Source organism: Propithecus coquereli, unplaced genomic scaffold (assembly GCF_000956105.1).
Source record: "Propithecus coquereli isolate 6110/MARCELLA unplaced genomic scaffold, Pcoq_1.0 Scaffold74, whole genome shotgun sequence".
NCBI classification, from domain to species: domain Eukaryota; kingdom Metazoa; phylum Chordata; class Mammalia; order Primates; family Indriidae; genus Propithecus; species Propithecus coquereli.
The window spans coordinates 2,358,775-2,369,532 of NW_012153507.1; positions in this window are offsets into that span (position 1 = coordinate 2,358,775).

Consider the following 10,758-nt stretch of genomic DNA (forward strand, 5'->3'; position numbering starts at 1 on the left):
CTGCAGCAAACAGGTGCATTAGTTTTCATTGTACAACCCTGGAGAAGATTTTCTAGTGATGGTTTAATCCATGCAGAAGGTTGGTGGTGATTCTCAACCTGAGAGTTATTTATACAAATTTTAAAACAACATTACAGTAGAATAGTTTAATGGTCTTAAGTTTTAGGTATACATATAATGTAGTAACCTCCAATTTTCTTTTAAGTAATGGGTTATAAATTTGTTGTTTCAGCTTTTCCTCTTTTATTTATTTTTTTTGTTTTTTAGAAATGGAAGTGGTAGTGAAGTAATTGGTGCTTCTGAATATCTTCAGAAAATATATCTTTTGTTTGGATTAATGTAAGATCTTAAAACACATTTCTCTAACTTGATAATTGCAAACTATATTTCATTTTTGAGTGCAAAGTGGCTAAAAACAGAAAGTGATTATAAAACACTGCCTAGGTTATTCAATGTTGTAGGATCCTGACAGTTAAGAAAAATGTTCAGAATGTTCTCTCAGTTTTTACATTTCATTATAAAATGTAAGAAAACATTTCCCCAAATCTCAGTGGTTTAGACATACCAGAGCCCAAAGTAACAACCATACAATTCTGAAAATCTTTGAAATTGTTTTTGTGTAACTACTAACACTCATATTCTCATCATATTGTTGCCAGAATCATACAGTCTTTGATCTAGATGCAAACAATTTTTATTTTTACAAAACAGTATAAATTACTGACAAATTTAGTAAGAGTGCCTTACTAGTCACATAGATATATTTATACTAACCTTTCCTTTAGAGTTTTTGCCCTTGTGTAAGTCATTTATCTAAAGAATCTTCTGAGCTCCCTTGCAGTTTTGATTAAGGAATATTGTTGATGACCATGAAGAATCTGAGCTGTAAACTCTGAGATGAGTTACACTTATCTTAGAGTCAGAGACCCAGACAGAAAGGTGACTTCTGAGGGGCGGGCCAGGCATTTGCTTCCTCCTCACTGCCTCTTAACCTTATGTCCTCCAGGAGGAGTTCTGAGACCGTTGATAATCACCAGAGCTCATGGGTCCAAGCTTTCCTACTGCAAAGAATTCTCATTATTTCAAGGGCTTTTTAATCAGTAAACAGTGGAAGACAATTACTGTATAGATCGGTTTAATTAGTTTATTTGATGCCCAGAGCATGTAAATTTGTAACCAGGTTGTTTCTGCTAGCTATAGAATCATAAATTAATGGCGATGTTCTGGGCTGAAAAGATGATGCTCTGTGAGTGCTAACCTCCTAGTACAATCCTAATGAACTAGGAGGAGGATTGGCATCCACAGAGCCTTTTACTAAAGCAGGCCTCTTATATCTTGACATTTTTTGGTCATAATCAACCACAATTTATTTTTCACCATCTTTTACTAGCACATGTCTAGTTTTCCATTAAATGACCTGAGAATATTGAGATATAGAGCTACCCAAAATCTATATATTTAATATATTAAATAAAAATTCATTTATTCTCTATGCTGTTTCTATCGCATATAGAACAGTTTATATTAAATTATATATGCATATGGAATTATTATATATATATGAGATAATTTCTGAGGATATGAGGACCTTGGATTTAAAAAAATGTTTTCATATTTTCTGGTAGGCATATTTAGTGGCTTTAAACAATGTTTCCAACTTGTTGGTCCAGCATAACACCTCACTTTTCTAATCACTGCCATTTTCACATGCTCCCCCAATCATGAAGCAAAGAAAACATGAATTTTCTCCTTCAGAAAATGCTGTTATTCCACAAATGCAAATTAGTTTGAGATAAAACAAACAAAAAAGAAACAGAAGGAAACAAAGCAAGAGAATCTTTAAAGCCTTTGACTGGTTGCTTGAGCATTGTTCAATGAGTAGACATAGTCACCATTCCCACCATGATTTTTAGAAGTTGTGACAAGAGCCATCCACATTCTTTTGTGCGTGACCAGTGGCACATTTGTGAGATGACCAGCAGGGGCTGGGGCTGTGTCTAGGAGCAGTTTTCTTTTTGTGAAGTTAATGGGCACATATGGGGATTGAACAAGCTTTACCATTCTTTTGGGCTCCTCCCTCTTCCTTGGCCATGGATTTGAAAAATTGCCATTGAGACCAGAGTAAACGATCTCTTTAGTGCTCCCCTCTCTTATATAATGCACTGCCATTAATAGAAGGCACCAGGCATGAGTTAAATTTGGTTGAAGTTGAAATTTAGATAATGAAGTCTTTGCTGATAATTTAAATTTTTAATTTTTTTCCTGCTTACCCCGTGTATCATCTCCTGCTTCTTCCTATTATATATAGTTCCCTCACTAATCTGATTGATGTTGGCCAATATGAGAATAGTTTGTGTGGGCCCATAGTTTGTTTACAATAGAAAATAAAATAATTAACATAATTCTACAGCTTCTGAAACTGAGATGAAAGCCAAACTGAAATTCTGATTCATAGTAAACATACTTGAAAAGCCTGTTTCCACTGTATCTGCTCTTTTTTCTGACTCTTAGTTTTAGTCAAAACTGAAGAGCTTCTACTTAGTGTAATAGCCGGATAATTTAGAAGAAGAAATAATAGTATGGAAGCATTTGACAAACAGTTTTTTCACAGTGTTAAGTGAGGTTTCCAAGTTGACCTCTTTAGCTCCAAATCTGAAAAAAAGCAGATGTCTTTTTTTTTTTTTTAATGATGACACCTGTGCATAATCTGATGCCTGGCCTAGATTAACTTTCACTCTATTGATGCCAATATTTGCAGAAGTGATATTTAGACCTTATTCTAAATTGAGAATAAAGTAGAAGCTCATTTTGGTTAATATTTGAGATGATTGAATTTAGCTGAAGGTAGTTCATATTGGGAGCAAACTGTCTGCCTAAGCTCATTGTGAAACAAGAGAGCCATGTTCTCATGCTGATCGGTTTGCAAATGACTATGTTGGCAAAGTCAGAAGTCCTGTCCCTTTTTTTTGAAATTTTTAAGTCATTTATCTGTAAGTCTTTGGTTTAATAATTATAAATACTTAACATAGCAAACATTTATCAAATACTTACCATATGCCATGTATTGTCCCCCAAATTTTATAAGCATTATTTCATTAATTCTCATAACAAGATGAGGTAGATGTTTTTTCCATTTTACAGATTAGAGAACTAAGTTTAGAGTAGTTATTATGTCACGGTTAACTTACCTAAGGCCATGCAGCTGGTGAGTGGAAGACCCAATCTCTCTGACCCTAAAACCTTTTTGCCCATCTCCTCTGTCGTTGCTGACTTCTTTGTCCTTAAGATTTTTAAAAATCTTATTTTAGCTTTTTCTTATTAAACTAAAATTATAGACTTCTTAAGATTATATAGTAGGGTGTCGTATAGGTAGGAAATTTTGTTTATATATTTATGTATAAAATGAAAGAGCTGAACTTGATTATCCTCACACATCTACTAGTCTATAAATTGATAGCTGTCAAGAAATTGAGAATTTCAGTCAAGCAAGAGTTTCTCTGAGAGAAATGTAATAATATTTGTGGAGTCTGAAAGAGCTTAGATAACAGGGCGAAGGAAACCAGGTTGGCAAACAAACAATGGGAGAACTGAAAAAAGCTGGCCGTTCTATGTAAAATCAAGGAATTAGAAAACTTTCTACTTTACCAAATCAGTAATAATTCAATGGAAAACATTTATTTTCTCTTTATTTTCATTATAACAAAAAAATCAAATCCAGAGTCCTCTAGCAGGCACTCAGGATGCAGGGCCTCCTGATGCAGAGTTAGTAGCTTGTGCTGGGAGACTGGCTGCCATGATCATGTGTGGCTTGTGGAATCAGGAGTATGTTTGGTTTAGTCAGTTTCTAAATTAAATCAGTCCTGGATACCAGAAAGTAGGTTATCATTGATAATTCATTATCATAGCACTCAAATGATATTCCCGGGAAGCCTCAGCTTTCTAACTTTCAGATAAATAGCAAAATAGTAGCAAATATTATCATTGGGTAACAAAGGGGATGGCTCTGTGCCTTGGATATCTGTAGTAGGACCATTATCATTGTAGGAATGTGTTGAGAGAAGCTATTGGCATGCTAAAAGTACACTACGTTAATAACAATCCATGCATAAAGGACCAAGAGAGAAGATATGGCAGAGAACTAATGAATTCTGGATCTTCTCCATATTAACCATTTCTACCAAAAAATATGCCAAATATTAAATTATAATGTTTAAAGATAAAAAGTGAAATCTGTAATGGTAAAATGAACTTCAATCATGTAAATGTTAAATTTTTTAAATTTAAAATGTGTCTCATTTTATTTATATTCAAAACAGATGCACGATTGTAAATACAGGGCGGTTGTAATATTCTAAGCACATATTTTAGGGACTTCCTCCCTTTTCCAAATCTCACTCAAGTGGAACATACACTCATTTCTGTAACAAAAATTCTTTCTACTCTATTGGCAAAATGAATAGCATCAACTCAAAATATTTAAAAATTTAGTCACATCCACATCCTGCAGCCTATAAGGAGCTTTCACGCTTTTGGGCTCGCTTTAGATCTTTAATACCCTTTCCTTTTGTGTCAAGGAGCTCACGAGGCGTAAAGAAGCACTGATAAACCCACTTAGATCCCTTCCTGGGCCGTCACCTCTCGCTGCCAAGCGGCTTTAGGTGGTAACTGATCTGTGACAGGCTGCCAGTCAAACAGAGCATTTCTGAAAGCTGACACAAAAGACTGAACGCTGGAGAATGGATAGGAAAAATAAGAAAAGAACCTAAACTGTATCAGTGCCCCCCACTCATCTAGGTCTGTTCCTCTTCGCTACCGCCCCCACCCTCTGGCCCACCCCTATCCTCCCTAACCTCTTTTGGTTGGTTTCTCTCTCTTTTCTTTTCTCATTCTCTTCCCTCCCAGCTGCCAGCCTCCTCCCTCCCCCAGTCCCCTTTCCCAGAGCACAGCCTTTCCCCCCTGCTTTCTCTGGCTAGCTCCCTCTTAGTCAGGTTCATGGCAGGGGCAGCGTGGAGTGGAGAGATAGAGATCAGCAGCCCTTCCAAGCAGGGACTGCCCCAGTGCACCGCTGATAATAGAGGCAGAAGTGAGAGTGACAGTCAGATGGAAACTGACACAGGCCTTCTGTCAATGCCGCAGCTGCCCATGGGATTGAGGAGGGAAGAGGGAGGGAGCTGAAATGTCAGTGCCGATAACTGCACCAGCTCGCTATTTTTCTGTGTAGGTGTCGTGCTGTTCCACATGTGAGGCAAGGCTTTTTCAAACTCCGTAGCACTTGCTGTTTCTTTTTGGCTAGTGTGAGTGTGTGAAGGAGCAGCTTACTTGGTGACATCCTCACTTAATTTCTTCTGGTGCTGTGGAGCCCCGGTGCTGTGATTGTGTTTGACAGTTTTTGTTCTCACAGCCCTTTGAGCATTTTAAAGATTGATAAATCTTGTCATGTGAGAACCCCGAGTGATGCCCGAATATTTCACATTCTTACAGCTGTAGATCATTTCTGTATTTTCCAACATTAAAATAAGGCAAGAAAATATTAACTGAGGAATATGGGCAATGATTCATTTTTCTGCCCAGGAATAGGATATGCTGAAAATATTCCTGACAACTGACTTTTTATCCTGACTTTGGGAGTTCTCTGGAGAGAACTTAAGGGTAACTCCACTTGGATAATTGTTCTATTGATTTCAGAGTCATGGTGATATCATTGTTCATCAATGATAATCCATATTTCTATATCTGAAGGTAAACCATTTTTAAATAAACTGACCAAAATTTCTCTCTCTCTCTCTCTCTCTTTTTCTCACACTCATAGTAAATATAATAACAGTGCCTGGTGGTAACTATAGTTTCAGTTATACAACAAAGCGATAAAACTTATTGACACCTCAATTCTGTTGGATCTCTACCTACCATCTCCAGTGGGTCAGAATCTCTAAAGGGCTGTAGCAACTTGAAGTTTGAAGGTTTCTATATCCCAGAAATCAGGATCATCTGACATTTTACCCTGAGCCCAGGTCTGTTAAAAATCATTTCTCCTTTTCCTTTTGAGAAAGTTATTATCCAGGATCTTCTTTCTTGGTTATAATAAGGGCAAACCGAAGATCTATACTAAAGGGGTGGGTGCAGAAGGACTAATTTCTCTCCTTGTGTATTTAAATGAAGATAAGTGTTAATGAACATGTTAGGTTATACAAAGATTATTAAACTGACAATCACCTCTTTCTAGGATGTTGCATTACATAAGCATGTTCTCACACACACACACACATGCACACACACATACACAAAGAGGGAGGGATGAAGAAAGAGGGACAGAAAAAGATCCCATGGGAGAATATTGATTATTTTTAATGGTCTGATTTAGCTTCTCAATTTAGTTTTTATGTCTTTTTCTTTTTAAGTAGATCTTTTAAGTATATGTTTTGTTCAAGTTACTAAACACCAAGGAGTATAGCTCAAGACAAAGTGGAATTATGTGAATTTAGAAAAAAAGCGATCAAAATTGTGGTTAGAATAACTACATACATGTGTAATTTTGGCTTATTGGTATTTTATTTGAGATCTCTCAGAAACCATTAATCAAATTTCTGTATTTACATGGTACTCTACAACCATTATGCAAATAGAGAGGCAAGAAAACAAGCCCTGGCTACCAAGGAGCTTTCATTCCTAAGACATACAGGATTAATAAAATTTTATAGACGAGGCACAAAGACTAGAGAATAGGCACTGACCAAATGTATAAATTAAATAAAAAATGGATGAAAACATCATTCTCTGTCAAAAGGTCAATGAAGAGAGTGGAGGGAACAGTTAGAGTCATCATGGAAGTGTCATATTTAGAGAGAGAAAGAAGTGGAAAGGCTTTATGGACAGGGTAAGATTTCAGTAGTTGCCTAAAATAAGGGGCAAAAGAGGAATTATGAATCACTTTTTCATGTTCACAATAAATACAGGCCTTTCTCAAGAATCTTTTAAAAATCTTTGGCCCTTCTTCATACTTGCTTTTTTGAAATAGAGATGACACTTTTGTTAGAAAGGATAGAGTGAAACTTTTAGCTGTGAAAGCATCAGAAGCTAACATTTATTGATGCATATTATATGCTAAGTACCACTGTAGATGTCATTAAATTCAAAACCTCCTTCAATACTCCCAATAACTTTATGAACTAAGTATTACTATCCTTATTTCATAGAAGAGGAGGGTAAGGCTTGGAGACATGAAATACTTTGCTTGAGAATATGTAGGTAATAGGGCAGAACGATCCTTTAACCCAGATCATCATTCCTCACATGCCTTGCTTTAGCCATGACACATCCACACTCATCCGCCCTCCATGAGACCCCAGCTATAATTATCTCAATGATCTACAAAGAACTCAAACTTTCTTTTTTGAAAATTTCAGAATATTATGGGGGTACAAATGTTTTGGTTACATGAATTGCTTTTGTACAGTTTGAGTCAAAGTTATAAGTGTATCCATCACCCAGATAGTGTGCATTGTACCCGTCAGCAGTGGATTCACCCATCCCCTCCACCCCCCACCTGATTGAATTCTGTTGAATTTTACTACCATATATGCACATGAGTTTTGATCAATTAGTTCCAATTTAACAGCGAGTACATGTGGTTTTTGTTTTTCCATTCTTGCGGTACTTCACTTAGCCTTTCAATTGAAAACCAGACCTTTCTAATGAGCTTTGTTCAGTTCCCAGTAAGATTCTGGACATTCCTTTATATAGTGATTCTCAAACTTGAGCAAATATTTAGAATCAGCTGGAAGACAGAGATTTCTGTGTCCCATCCAGAGTTTTTGATTCAGTGCATCTGGGTGGGGTCGAGAATTTGCATTTCTGACAAGTTTTTGGGTGATGCTGATGTTGGTAATTTGAGACTATCAGGTGTGAAAAATAATAGGGAAGTTAAGTGTGACTCCAAGTTTTTGATCTGAGCAATTGGAAGAATGAAGTTGTCATTGCCATTGACTGTGATGAGGAAGATGCAGGTGGAGCAGATTTAGTTTCAGAGATAATGAATTTGAGATATCTATTTGATATCCAGTTGGAAGAACCAGGCAGGCAGTTGGAGATTTTTTATATATGTGTGTATGTGTGTGTGTATCTATCTCCAATATCCAAGCTGGAGATACAAACTTGAGAGTATTAGAATATAGATATGGGATGAAATCACTAAGTAAATCAGTGTAGAGAGAAAAGAAAAGGACTGAGGTCAGACCTCTGGAGTGCTCCAACATTAAGAGTTTGAGAGAAAGAGTGGAATGAGTAACGAAAACTGAAAAGGAAGGACCACAGAAGGAGAAAACCAATACATTTCAGCATCCTTGAAGCCATGTGATCTGATTTCCCTTTTAGAATGATCATTCTTACAACTGTGTTGAGAATAGACTTTAGTGGGCCATGGTGGAAGCATGGAGACTAGTTATGTGAATATTCCAATAATCTACATGGTGTCAAATGATATGCTTTTTTTTAAAGAAAGAGGAAATAGCAGCATATTTTTGTGCTGATAGGGATGAACTAGAAGAGAAAAAAATTGATGGTGTAGAAGAAAGAGAAGAATTGCTGGAATAATATTCTTGAGTTGGTGAGAGGGATGTAATGTAATGTGTGGGTGAAAGTGTTAACCTTAGATAGGATCAAAACCAGTTTAAACATAGTAAGAGAAGGGAAGGGAGCTTACGTGCCAGGATGCAAGTGAGTGAGTTGATGTGGTGGTGAGACCCTACAAGTTTCTGCTGCTTCTGTTTTCTCAGAGAAATAGGCCACCTTTTGAGAGTAAGCATAACGGATGTGTTGGAGGTACACAATGTGACTGAGCCATTGAAAAATTTTAATGAAAAATTTACTTGACCCCTTAAATGAAATAGATCAGCTAAGCTAATAGTATTTAAGCTAAAACTAAGGAGGAAATAAGCCACTCCCTCTCTCCATTGCAATACCCATTCCACACAGCTCCACCTCTTTCTCTAATGGGCAACTGTAAGCAGTGAGGGTCATGAACTGACGTAGAATTCACCTTAAGACCACAGCTGCTACAGTGGACCTTACAGATACCCATCATGGATAATGCTCTATGTTTCTACTCTCTTCTAGCTTTCCCTGGACGGGAAGATAGGGGTCCCACGAAGCTGGATCCTGGTTGAGGTGTTGCTATTTATACTACATTAATTATAAACCATATCCAATTCAAGGGTATAAATGCACATTATAGGAGTATTCTGCTATAGGGCCAAATATATGAAATTTTGGAATGATAAATTGGTGCTATTCCCATATTTTGAGTTTTTGGTCACAACATGCAAATAAATAGCCCTCTTTTTCTTTTTTTAGTGCTTGGTGAATAGTGTAATTAATTGAATCAAACCACATGAGTGATCTGAGGAGAACTGGTATAGGCTGTGTGTAAATTGGTCAAGTTAGGCTAAAAGCTGCTATGCAGTAGATAAAATGTTTGTGGTTAACCTAAGAGAAATTAAGGAAGTAAGTGTAGTAAGAATCATGGTTTATAAAGAGAGGAGCCATGATTCTCTTAAACCTAGAGTAGCTAAAGCAATTGAGGGAAGCCAGCAACTGTGAGTTTATCCTGTCTCTGAACAATTAGGGCACCTGTTAATTTAACTGTGGCATGTGAGAGGGTCCATTCATATAATGAATGAAACACTGTGGATGTACCCCTAACCAGTATCTCTATTAGATACAAATCTCATTGGTATTTTAGAATTAATGGATTAATTAAATCTCATAATACAAGGCACAAATTTAATAGCATGAATGTAAATCTAAGGTATGGAAAACTAGGAAGAATCAGTGCACATCTAGGCTGGTTTTTCACAGTTGAATTATTGATTTGGTTATGGTTCTCCCAAGTCTTAGTTATGAAACAGTGATTTGGTCATAATAGGTGTTCAATAAACATGAATGACTGATTGAAGACCTAAATCATATAAAGTTTCTGTTTATTAACTCATGTTTTCTGAGCTACACAGATTTCTTGCTGATTAGCTTTTTGCAGGAAAGCTTTCTTTTTGTTTTTTCTTTTTGTTTTTTAAAGATACGATTTAAAGGTGATCCCAAACATTGCTACAGAAGGGAAAGGGGATGACATTCTTAGATTTCATGGTAGCAGCATCTATGTACAATATGTGTTTGGATCATATAATTCTTTTAGGTGTATATTTGGCTGTGATATTCATGAATTTACATTTGTTTATGAAAGAAAAGTATCATTCCTTCCTCAAAAGATATTATTGATTTTTTTTTGACTTTAAGATTTTGGAAGAAAGTTTATCCCATTATGTGACTCTCACATGTAAAAAAAACAAAACAAAACAAAACACATCCTGGTTCTCAGTGTTTGAGACATTTCTATCTCTCTGTGAGAAAAATACCCAAGGGTAGGTTTGCATGCCTTCTCCAGTAAGCATGGAGATTATGATTACAGAGGAATGTGAAAGAGTAATAAATGAATATCATATTATCAAAAATCTCATGAAAGTTTACAATGATGGATTAATTAGAGGAAGAAATGAAGGTGCAAAAAATATAAGATATATATTTCTAAGAGGAACGGGTTTTCTAATGAATGAATAAAAAATGTTTACCATTTTCAGACTTTTCAATCACTCTTAGTAGCTTTGCAATCAATTTATATGTATTTAAAATGATTTTGTATTCTCTTTTTTAAGCAGTTGGGAGATACTGGAAATTTTAGAGATTGTGAAGATTGCATAAAATAATAAT